The sequence below is a fragment of the Elgaria multicarinata genome, chromosome 9 (genome assembly GCF_023053635.1).
Source record: "Elgaria multicarinata webbii isolate HBS135686 ecotype San Diego chromosome 9, rElgMul1.1.pri, whole genome shotgun sequence".
Classification (NCBI taxonomy): Eukaryota; Metazoa; Chordata; class Lepidosauria; order Squamata; family Anguidae; genus Elgaria; species Elgaria multicarinata.
The window spans coordinates 33492119-33505322 of record NC_086179.1 but is presented as its reverse complement, the minus strand read 5'-3'; positions in this window follow the sequence as shown (position 1 = coordinate 33505322).

Here is a 13204-nt window from a genome sequence, read left to right as displayed (position 1 = left end):
GCCAAAACCCACTGTCGCCACTCTTCCTCCCTGAAATTGCTGCCACTATGTGAGAATGTATGAATTTTGTTAAATTCACATTTTGTGGGTTGTCAGCCGTCTTTCCTTCTGCCATCTGTTCATTGATGGAATCAGATTTTTTTATAACTAGAATGTCATTTTGTTTGTGCTAATTCATATTAGCACTAATGCACGTAAGGGGATTTGTGCTAATTTGCATTAGCGCTAATAGGAATTAGAGCAAATCTGCCCCAAATGTGAAAAAAACAGTCAGTGAGTTTGCGGAATCCGCAAGACTCAGAAAGAAATGTACAACTGCAGAATCCATGGGACAGATTTTCATAGAATTCCAAACTCATTTGAAATCTGTTGTGGATTTCTCCAACATCCCTGCTGATGTGCAGCTGCCAATTTTGCCACTGAAATTCGGCAGCGAGCTGGTGGCAAAAAAAAATAAAAATGGCGGGGGTGATTTTCCTTTAAAACTAAGCATGCAGGAAGTGTACACCTTGCTTTCAAGAAAAAAATGCACCTCATTTTAAAGTAACCCCCTTTTTTCTTTTTGTTGCACCACTGAATTTCGGTGGCAAATGGTTGCATTTTGGGGGACACTGCAAACTTATGTGAACTGCCCAGAAAGCTTCAGCTATGGGGCAGTATACAAATGCAATTAATAATAATAATAATAATAATAATAATAATAATAATAATAATAATAATAAGAGGCAGTGGAGGAGGTATGCAAAAAAGGTCAGGGAGTCCCATGCAGACCTTGTGTTGCCCAACCCAGCCATTAACAGCAGAAAGAGGTTCATGGCCATCACAGCTGCAATTTACTTGAGTTAGAATTATTCAGAACATGACTGGATGTTTTCATTTGTATTAAGTGTTTTGATTTAGTTTTGGAGGTTGGTCTTTTCTTTTCTTTTTTGCAATCAGATATAACTTCATATATTTTGATGAGTTATGATGAGTTCTGTAACTCATATAGAATTCATCCTAATTCATCAAAACGTATGAATAAAAAAATAACAGCTTTGTTACAGTAAGGGGAAAGTGCAGCAGAGGGAGGTTAAACCTCAAATTCAATGTTTGGCTTTTAAAAAAACATTTTTGAAATATTTCTTAACCAGATATTTTGATTCTCATTTTCCCTTGTTGGACATGAATATGCCAAGTGGTCTTATTCATTATATCTTGATCCCACATTCTAAGAAGCAATTCTCTTTCCTATTAAGTCAGCCCATAACAATGGGGCTGCCAGCAATGTATTGCTATGTGGTGAGAATGTCCAGGGGCTCATCACTTACTTTGGGTTTGGTTTTCTTTAGATGAAATCACTGGAGGCTCACTAGTGGCTTCTTTGCATTTATTTACAAATATATGGCCTGAGTGCAGGCATTAATGTATTGTACGGCATTAAACGCTCTGACAGATGTCTCAAAGTTCACTGCTGCCCCCTCGAAGCTCAAATCCGATTCTGTCTATAAGTTTAATTTGACTTACAAGATAATATTCATGACCAGAGATGTGTTTGGGCTTCAAATGCCTTTTCTCAGCTTCAGTTGGTTTACTGACTGGGCCCACTACTGGTAGATGCCCACCGGCATTTCTGCCTCACTGTCATTGGGATTGGATTGCAGTTATATGCTCTGTAGAAGGCTGCCTTTGAAAAAGTTATGGACCTTTCAACAGGTCCTGGTTTCTACCTTTAAAGCCCTACAGAGCCTGGGACCCGATTAACTTTCAGGGAGTATCTTCTCCCCTATGAGCGAGGAGGCTTTCAGATCAGTCAAGGAGATTCTGGTCCAGATATTGTGAAATGGGTATCTACCAGAAGCAGGACCTTATTAGTTGTGGCTCTGGAACTGTGGACTGCACACCCTTGAGAGGATTGTTTATGTTCCGTTTGGGACTCTATTCCACCAGGCTTTAAGCAATCAACTGGAATCAACTGGAGCATGGTGCATGTGGCTGTTGTTGTTACCGTTCCTTGTTCCAAATTTGTTTGAAACTGTTTTATATTGTTTTGCTGTTTTATTTTCACAAAGTCAAAAACGTTTTATCATCTGTGAACTGCCTTGAGAGCAATTCTTTTGCCTAAAGAACAATGGCTTGGATCCTAAAAGAAGTTATCTCATGATGCTACCCTATGTCTGTGTTTACACAGAAAAAAGTCCTACAACTGCCAGTATTCTACAGCCAGCACTCAGGAACTTTCTTATGTTAACTTGCTAGGATCCAAGCCAATATATATAAAGCTGAGAGAGGGGGTGCATTTGCATTGCCACACTCAGGTTGTGGAACTCTATCGCTACATAGGTTCGGTTGTCCCTGCCCCTCTCTTTTAAGCTTCAGATAAGCTGCTAGGCCTTTTAATTTCATCAAGTTTTTAGTGAACTGACATTCCGCCTCCCTGTTTTATCCTGCTCTTAATTTTAGTGAATGAAACTGATCTTAATCATTTTTAATATGTCATTTTTAACTGAACATGAACTCTTTTACTTATTTTATGTGTTGTATGTTTATTTTTTTGTAAAAAACAAACAAGCTGATACAAAATGGGTCCAGGGCAGAGGACCTCCACGTGTTCCTTTATAACTGCCATGCTTTGCTCCCGGTTAAAATCACTCAGGGACTAGCTGCTAACTAGGCCTCAACATTTGACTCTGTATTCAGTATTATTCCTTCTGATACAGCTTTGTTGGATTAGGACTCATTCTGGTACCGGACAGTTAATTATCCAGCTACTGACTCTAGGCCTGAGCACTTGACTCCTATATCTTTGCAAGCACTGTGTTGAAACTTATTAAGTCTTGATAGCTGCTTTCCTACACCCACTTACAGTACTTGTGGAGTGAGGCCCACTGAACTTCATGGGGCTTCCTTCTGATTAGGCATGTATAAGTAGGGATGGAGCAAACGAGGAATATTCAAGATCACCAAAATTCTCTGAACATCACCTCACTGCTCGTCACTCTTTGATTTGCACTCGTAATTGCTGTTTGTTTGCACAAACATGAAAATTGGGCAAAATGAACAGCTATCGAATGTGAAAGTTGCACACCCACAAAATCCCAAATTTATGCAAACATCCCAATTTGTGCAAATTTCCTCTGAAAAGTAGAGTGTGAGTGATTTAAAAAGTTGTGCATTTGGAGAAAGTTGTGCATTTTTCAAGTACATAAGAACATCAAAAAACACCCTGCCGGATCAGACCAAGGGTCCATCTAGTCCAGCACTCTGTTCACACAGTGGCCAACCAGCCATCAACCAGAAATCCACAAGCAGGACACGGGTGTAATAGCACCCTCCCACCCACGTTCCACAGCAACTGGTGTATAAGCTTGCTGCCTCTGATACTGGAGGTAGCACATAGCCATCAGGACTAGTAGTCATTGATAGCCTTCTCCTCCAGGAATTTATCCAACCCCCTTTAAAAGCCATCCATATTTATGGCCATCACTTCAACTTCAACTTCAACACAAATTCAGAATTTTCAAACATTTTCAGAGAAAATGTACTCCTGTTTGTGTTCTCATTCAGGTTTGCTAATGGGGCATTTTCAAGTATTTCTGAACCAAAACGAAATTTTCATTTTTGATATTGTTTTGATTATGTTGTATTTTTATGCTGTTAACCACCTTATATTCTTGGTGAAAAGCAAAATGTATCAAACACACAAAACACACACAAACACACACACCAGTACTTATAATATTTTTCCTTGTATGCTGAGCACAGGAAAATGTTTCACAATTTTAAAAGGCTCAAATTTCCCATTTCAACTGGAATATAGAAGTGATGGCTCTTTGTCTTTCAGGACTAAATATCCTCCTTTCATTTGATTATGATAAGATTATTATGGCACAGAATAATAGGGAAAAATTGTCCAGTTGAGAGAGACCATTGTTTCCCTTGCTTAATGAAATTATCGCATAATTAGCAGTAAGGACAGATGAATCATCTCCCATAAAGACATATTGATCTGCCCCTGTGTTTAAAACCAAATTATTTATTGCAAAGCAATCAAAATTCAGTTAATATTTTAAGGAAGGCAATACCACTACCACAATAATGCAGCCCAGATGTACTACTTTTGCAATAATGCAGTGAAGGAGAAATGAATGGCAAGATATTATTGTGACTGCTCTGCTGTCTGTTTATATGTTTGTAGCCAAACTGTTTTTACATTATGCACAGTATTGTGTTTTTTAAAGGTTTTGTATGTTTGTAAACCACCTAGAAAGTTGTAATGTAACAAGAAGAAATGTAATAAATGAAATGAAATGAAATTATTCACAAGGCTTCCAAGTTTTCATTTCTTCCAGTTACTGCTTACATTCATCTCCACACACACACACTTTCTTTATTGCTTTCTACACTCATGATAAGAATTTGGAAATCTCAGAAAATGAATTCCTTCCACTGAAGATTTCAAAAAATAGTACAGAAATATGTAACGAGCATTAAAGAAACTTCTCTGGCATGTTCCTCTAATATTTTAGAAATGTACTGAAATCCATTTCCATGTGTGAATTTTAGAATGTAAGCTTCTGGGTGCAGAGATCTCTTGCACACTCTAAACCACTATGTGCAGAGTGTTATATAAATAATTATAAAGAATAATTATACTTCTCTGTTTATTCCTTTGCTCATGTTGCAGAGCCCAATAATCTGCCTGTTTATATTAAACCCTTGTTATGTAAAACTAATCAGATGGGTTTGGCTTTTCTGACAGAGAATACTGCAATAGACAGAAGAATGTTTGTCCTGATTTTCGAACAGGAAACCATGAAATACCAAAGTATTTTCGTGCTGCCACGCAGTGTTGCATCCGTGAGTGGGTTCTTAGTTTAATATTGCACTTTGTGAAGCTAACCACACTTGTTTCTTTTTTCTAAAAAAAACAGGAAGTGTATGTGAATCATTTAACTATTGACTGAACTCATCTGATAACAAGTAAATGCTTGTTTGTTTATTTGTTTGCATGTGTGGCCTTAATTTACATGCCAGAGATCATTAAGAAAACCATGGATGATGAAGTCCTAGTGGGAGGATCCCCTCCCACTCCCAGCCATGACATTTGCAGTGATCTTGCTCCAGTGACTCATTCGGTCTCAGAGATATCCCATAAAAAGAAGTGCTGCTTTTCATGATGGTCGCTGCTTGACAAGTTAATGCAGCTGACTGTAAGAATGACAAACTACTAACCTTAGATCTCTGGAATGGCCACCTGTGGACAGTCATCCTAGATGAAAATCTCACTAGCCAAATTAAAATGCTTGAGGGACAACAGGACCCAGATATTTTTGCCAACTCTTGGTTCTCTTTCCTAGACTATGCAAGAAATGAAGTAAAAGAACAACATCCATCAAATGTGCAGGGTACTTCCTGGAAGGGCTCTTTTAGATGAATGAACTCGATTTACTTCCAAGCATTGTTGAAACATATATTGCCTCTGATTTGCTGTAAATTTCCCCAATGTTTGTCAGTTTGTTTATTTGTGTATGCATTATTCTTAAGACTTAATATAAATAGTTTTTTAAAAAAAAAATCTCGCAGAGATGTTGCAAGAATAAAATGAGGGAAAGGCAGGGAGAGCAATGAATGAGCTCGCTGGAGGAACAATGGGATACAAATTAAATAAATAATGCAATGCCTGTGTACAGACGACATTGCTACTGTTATTTCAGAAATGTTCAGTGGAAGCTGTTGTTCCAATGCCAGTAGGATAATGAATCCATTCTGGATTTCTGTCAGAACCAGGTAGAACTCTAAAGGAGCTAACCAAGGTGCTGAACTCATTTTGGGGACATGGTTCAGCACAGTGGAAAAATTCTTGTTGACTGCTGCAGATTCTGATCTGTTCTTCCAGCACTGTCCTTCTTACCCTGGATATTGGAAAACTGGAGGATGTGACATCCTCTGCCACCACCAGCTGTCTGCTACTTTTGTCTCCTGATGTGGAATTGTGCTCTAGTGATGTGCAATATTAGAGGCTATCCAGCTGGGTTTTATTCTGGCAGCAGTATGAAATGTGGGTCTGTTCTGGAGGCGAGGGAAGGTGAATAAAGTGAATGGTGGTAATTCCACCCAAGCTGTCTCCTCATATCCCACAACAATAGCTTAAAGCTTAATTTCTACATTATCAAACGACTCATCCAGGGATCGTGAATTTGCTGCTAGGGACTAAGACATAGGCAATGTTTTGTTCAGCTTTCTGTTGCAGCTTGAACATGAACATCTTGTGATTTCGGCAAAACCAAGGCACTGGTTTCAGAGGAAGTAATCCCCAGCTGCAGATTCTAAAATAGAGAGATCAGTTCTCTACACAGCACACACAGACACATGCTTTGACCCTGAGGTGAAAATAAATGCTTCTGGGCAAAGATTTCCCAACAGCTAGGTTTAGCCTAGGATAACATTGCTGCTGCAAGGGATGCTACGTTGCTGCTTGGTTTGTAGCACCTAATATGCCAAGGATAGAAGAGAGGGCTAGGAGGAGTGTGCAAGGGATCTCGCCAGCAATGAGAGGTGCGACGGATAGCCACTTAAGCATCACCCCCCAAAATGAGAAAATCACACAGATTTGCATAAAATGTGTATATGCTAATTTATGGGTGTTTATGCAAATTTAAAAAGAATTACTACACTTTAACTAGAAATATAATACATTCACACCTATAGTACAGAAGACTGTGACTAGACTGTGCTGACATCCAATCCAGCAGGACTTCGCAGCAGGGATATCCGGGCTGCTTGGGGCCTTGCAGATTTCTGCAGAGCCTTAGTGCATCCTTTGGATTTTGGGGGGCAGCTCTACTCCATTATAACGGCACAGTTAGCTAATGGTGGTTGCCATGAGCCATGCGCAGGAAAATGATGGTTGTGAATTGTGTAGTGTACAGCATTTGTGATTGTAAAGCACTTCCTTCTATGTAAATTGCAGCATAAAAGGGCACAATTTACATAGATGGGAGTGCTTAAAACCACAAATGCCATAAACTACACAATTTATTGTCATTTTCCTTGCACTTGGCTCTCGCCATTTAGAATGGAGGAGAGCCGCCCCATGGGAAATCCTATGGATCCGGAGGTGAACCGAGTCGGTCTGCTGTGGTCTTCATAGGTTGGATTCTTGAGAATCTTGCCTTTTCTGAGTCTGCAGCAGATTTCTCTGCCATCCCCAACTGAGCCTAGGTGACCTATGTGTCTGCTTGGTTGTTGTCCAGGAACTTCAAGTTGATAGGCAACTTCAGGGCCCCTATTGGCTTGCTCATCTTACAACCCTTTATCTAAGACTAGATAGCCCTTCAAATAGAGGGCACCTTCAAATAGAGGACTGTTCTTTCACAGCCCTTCAACTAGAGCACTGTCCTCTCTAATATAGTATCCATCATCAGCGTAGAGGTATGCAAGAAGTCCGGTGGGCCCACTGCTAGGCAGTAGGTTTGGACCTATCTGAACCTCCTTATGCAAGACAAACCATTGTCCCATGCTGACTGGCAGCCATTCTCTAAGGTTTTAGGCAGTCGCCTCCCAGTCCTGTTGCTGCTCAAGTTCCTTTTATAAAACTAGCAAAAACTGCTTCAGTTTTGGAGAGTCATTGGGTACTGTGCCCTCAGTAAATTGAGTCACATACTTTCTCCCCTTGGGTTCAGTCTGAACAAGTGCTCAGAGAAAGGGTGTGCAACGCAAATGGAAGATGCCGCTCTGTCTCCTTGCCCTTGCCACTGCTTTCATCCCTGGAGAAGACAAGTGAACAGGTAGTGGCAGCTAGGAGAAGCAGCAGGGCCATGAGGCTCTGGGGGTCATGTAGGCCCTGGCAGATACCCAACAAAGCCAACCCATGATGCCTGCCCTGTTAACTAGACATGTCAGTGACTGACTCTTGTGCCAGTGAATCAAGTGACCCTTTGGCTTTCCGGGAAGTCCGAAGCCTGAGATCCGATGTGGGCACCAACACGAAAGAGCTGGGGGAGGGGCTTAGGTCTTTGAGCACTGCCATTTGCCTCATAAAGGCCCCAAAGAGAGTAGCGTCTTTAGGCTACAAGATGGACAAAGATGCAAAGAGGAGGAAAAGGGCACCAGGCTTTGCCAGCTATTGTCTGCTTTAGTGGAGTCCCTTTCATTAGTGAAATGTGCTATAACAACAATCTCAGTCAGGGATGGTTCTATTCATCTTGAGGAGAAGGTGCCACCCAGGCAGGGGCGGTGTGGCATTTCCATTCCAGCAACACCTTGACATCCTGGCCATGGCCACTCACTTGTGGTGTATGAAGTGACGTGTGACATCCCCATGGAAACATGGCTGTTGAGAACCCAAATCAGCTCCACTGAGTGGGTGCAATTCCTTTGCAACCGGCTCTAATTTTGGCCTGCTTGTCTTATTCAGACACACTTGGATACCATGGTGATGAGGAATGAGCTATGAATGTCTAACTGGATTCACTCTTGATTCATTCTTCCTTGACTATCAAAGCCTCAACAAGAATAATACATTCCAAAAGAAAATAAAGTTTTGCAGGGACCAGAATACATGCTTGGTGTCAAGGGAGTCAATATTAGGGGTGTGCACGGACCCCCCGCTCCGCTTCACTTGCAGATCCGCCATTTTCCGGATCGGGCCGCTCCGCCCCGCCCCCGCTCCGCCCACTTCCGCTCCGCTCCGCCCGGAGCTCCGGATCCGGATCCGGAGCTCCGTTTTCCCCCCCCATAGGCTTGCATTGAAAGCTAAAAAATTATACAACTTTTTTTCTGTTCAAGTTAGAAACCTCATGTTTGGCACCATGACACCTCATGGGGATATACACACGCATGCCAAGTTTCAAAGCAATCCCATCATCCCCTGATTTTTGGCGAATTTTTGAAAATCGGGCACCCCACACACAACATCCCTGCGAGGTGGGCAGGGGAGGAGGGAGGGAAGGCAGGCAGGCATGCAGCTGGCATTTCTGGGGGCATAAGGAAGTGAGCCAAGGATAAGCCAGTAATGCATATAAAATGGAATAAATCAATCAATAAACAAAGGAGGGGTGGAATTAAAAGCAGCAGTGTTGCTCAATAAACAGCAAGAAGAATTTTTTTAAAAAGGCTATATCTGTCTTTTACCAGCAATAGGGGGACGTGCCCGGGGGAGGGGGAAGTAGCTGCCAGTTCAAGACACTGACAGCCACCAACAGCTCCGAGAAGAAGTAAAACGCTCACTTCGACTCAGAACAGGCATTGCTCCACCACTGAAAAGTGACCATTCACTTCAACTCATGATAGGCATTGCTCCACCGGTTTACTCTCTTTGGAAGGCTCTATGGCCTTCCAGTGCAGGAGAGAGTGGGGGCACGTCCACGATGAGATGCCCTAGGGGAGCTCATCCCCTTGCACCACATCGATTCAGTTGTTCACCAAGGTTAGGGTGGGGAGCAGTGCTGTGTTTCTATCTCTTATTCTTGGCTTAGTATATGATTTCAGGTTGTGTTTGTGCATTTGGTGGGGCTACTGTGTTAAAAAACACGGGGAAAAGCCCGTTCAGATGAAGAAAGAGAAGTTTCCCAGAATCCCAAGTTACCTGTTTTGCCTATGCCCTCCTCCAACTTTAGGATCATCATGACCGGGAGCTGACTCTGCCCCTCAGCCCTTTGAAAAAGGTATTTTTCCCGCCGATTTTTTAAAAACTTCTAGCCCGCGACCCGTACGATGCAGAAAGTTGAGAGTGGTCTCAAAATGACCCCCATCCACGACTCTCTGTGCACAAGAATTTTCAGAATGATAGCTTAACCCCCCCCCCAGTTATCCCCGATTCTTTCCCTCAATGCAATCCTATGGGCGAAAAGCCGAAAACGCAGTTTGAGCCGTGCGGTTGACCCGATTTTCACAAAAACATTGCACGTGAACCACAGCACGCAGAAAGTTGAGAGTAGTCTCAAAATGACCCCCATCCACGACTCTCTGTGCACAAGAATTTTCAGAACGATAGCTTAAACCCCCCCCCCAGTTATCCCCGATTCTTTCCCTCAATGCAATCCTATGGGCGAAAAGCCGAAACGCAGTTTGAGCCGCGCGGTTGACCCGATTTTCAAAAAAATATAGCACACGACACGGACAACGCAGAGAGGTGAGAGTGGTCTCAAAATGACCCCCATCCACGACTCTCTGAGCACAAGAATTTCCAGAGCGATAGCTTCAAAAACAACGTAGTTATGCGCGATTATTTGCCGCAATGCAATCCTATGGCGAAATGTTTTCAAGATGGCGACCGGAGCGCTCCGCCTGAACTCGGAGCTCCGAAAAATGGTCGCTTCTCTTCGCCTTGCTTCTAGGGGGTCCACGGTCCGCTCCTACTCCGCCTCTGGGTAAGGCGGAGCAGGCCAATCCGCTACTGCTTCTACGCTCCTAATCGGAGCGGAGCACATCCCTAGTCAATATCATCCTTGTTCTACTCTTGAAATGAGGTTCTTTATCTAATTTCCATCAAGTTCAGCTGAGGATGGTACATCTCCTGGATAGTGGTGTAGTAGAAGGGGAACACGTGGAAATGCAGCTACATTATTTCTTCAAAGCAGGGGCAATCCACAAACTGTACCAGGGCCCTCCTTGCTCTGGCCAATATACAAGGTGATAATGAGGCTTTCAAGTTCTACTATTGTTTGTGATGGATTAGCGGAAGTTGGGGAACAAGGCCAATAATCAAACAGAGATTGGATACTCTTTTTTCTTTGATAGGGTTCCTACTTTTCTTTAGCAGTTTACATGGGAATATTTCTTTGCAAGGTATTTGCATTTTGTAATCAAAAGCTAAAGGCTGCATTTCATCCTGTTGCAGATCTTTTGTTAAAGCTTGATGGATTGGATTCAGACCTAGTCATATTTACAGTAGACCTACTGAATGGCACAGGAGTTGACTAACATGACTAACGAGTCCCATTGATTTCAATGCTTCTACTCTAAGCATGGCTAAGTCTGGATCCAACCCAATGTGTTTTACAAGATGGAAATAAACTTCACTGATTTCAATGGAGCTTACTTCCAGGTTGCTATACATATTTATTTATGGATTTCAATGGAGCTATGCATTGCTAGGTTGATTCTATTTGTACCCTGGCCAAATAGAACACCTGGTGAAATTCCCTCTGCATCACAACAGTTGAAGCTGCAGGAGCCCTGCCTTCTTGACTAGATACAAAAGAGGGCAGGGCTCCTGCAGCTTTAACTGTTGTGATGAAGAGGGAAATTTCAACAGGTGCTGCATGCATACCAATGACACCTGCTGAAATTCACATTTCCATCCAACTGTTAAAGATACAGGAGCCCTGTCCTCCTTTTCATATGGCCACCCTAGACAATAGAGAGCCCCCATCTTCATTAAATATGGTGACTCTCACAGAGGACATGTGGCTGCCAGGCACGAGCAGAAGGGTCAGGTAAGTCCTGGACACTTGAGGGGCTCAAGGGCAGGGAGCGGAGGGTTGCCATCGGATCCAATCCAACCTGCTTTGGGCCACTTCAGCCTGATCACGTACTGATCCAGAGTCAGACCAAAGTAGTCCAAACTGGCATGCTGTTAGGCCCTCTGAGGAGTTGCTGGGGATGGACTCAGAGGAGGAGGAAACAGAACCTGTGCAGGCAGAGGCTAGTGTCACGGCTGCTGAACTGGTGCCAGCTGGGAGTGGGGCCAACTCAGAGAATGAAGGGGAAGCAGAGCCAAGTACCAGTGTGCCGGTGATTAAACCAGCAGGGAGCTTGGCCAATTCAGAAGACACAGAGGGAGAAACAACAAACTTACCTGCACAGTTGTTTAGACATCATAGGGCGGAAAAGGAGGCCCGGCGCAGATCTCTGCGTATTTATACTAGACGCCAACTCAATAGGGAACACCTGTAGCTGCCAGGGAGGGGTATTTAGAGAGCTGGGAAGCAACAAGAACTTGCCAGAGATTAACTGAGCATCCTGGCGAAAGCTCTTGCTTCCTGTTTCGGCTTGTGTTGACCTTGTATCCTGATTGAACTTTGGACCGGCTTGGAATTCGTGACCTGCTCCTATCCCTGGACCTCTGGATTGCTTTTTGGACTCTCTCTACCTCTCGTAAGCCCTTGACTTTTGGAACTGAACTGGACTTTGCTTATGTTTAAACGTTTTATATTAAAGAGTGAACTGTGTTATTTCATAGCACAGATAAAGACAAATTCCAGCGTGTGTTGCTGAGTTAGTGGCTGAATTCTTGGAGTTTGTCTGGGCACGCTGCCCACATCTGTATCTCTGTTCAATTAGCTGGTCTATTGGCAGCTTTCCCGGACAGATTAATCTCTGGCCAAACGGACCGGCAGTTGGACATGGAGGGTTTCTTAGAACAACAAAAACAGCTAGCAGAGCAGGTGGCACACCTGACGCAATTAGTTACAACGCTCCACGCCCAAGTTGCTCAAACAGCCAGCAGGCCTCCTCCTCCTCTTCCTCCACGAAAGAGTAAATGTTTTGCTGCATTACCAGAGAAATTTGCTGGTGACAGGGGCATGCTGGACAGTTTCATTGCCAATTGCAAATTGCATTTTAAGATCAGGCCGGAGGATTTTGTGAATGATTCCCTAAAGGTAGCTTTTATGGTTTCCTTATTGTCTGGGTCTGCTAGCAAATGGGTGACGCCGTATTTGAATCAGGATAGCCCCCTGCTGGACAATTTGGACAATTTCATAAAAGAGATGACAGCTACCTGGGGAGATCCCGTCAAGGCTGAGACAGCGGAGCAGCGCATTCGAGACCTGCGTCAGGGGAAGGGATCTGTGGCAGAGTACGCCACGAATTTTCGGCTCATAGCTCAAGACTTGCAGTGGAATGACAGTGCGCTCCAGTCACAATTTCGCTATGGGTTGTCAGATGGGGTGTTGGATGAGTTGGCCCGATCAGCACCTCCGGAATCGCTTGCCCTACTCATCGAACAGGCGACCAGGATGGACGCTCGGCTGACGGCACGTCGTCAGGCCCGGAGAGGAGTGTCTCTGGGGAGTGGGGAACCGGTTCCAGTAGCAACATCAACATCTTCGGCAGGTTTTTCTCCTGGCATGGGGGAGGAGCCCATGCAGCTTGGAGGCGCCCGGGCCCGCTTGTCAATGATGGAGAAGCAACGCAGGAGAGCGGAGGGTTTGTGTTTGTACTGTGGACTTGGGGGGCATTTTGCTCGTTCTTGCCCGGCCAAGGGACGAAAGGCTTC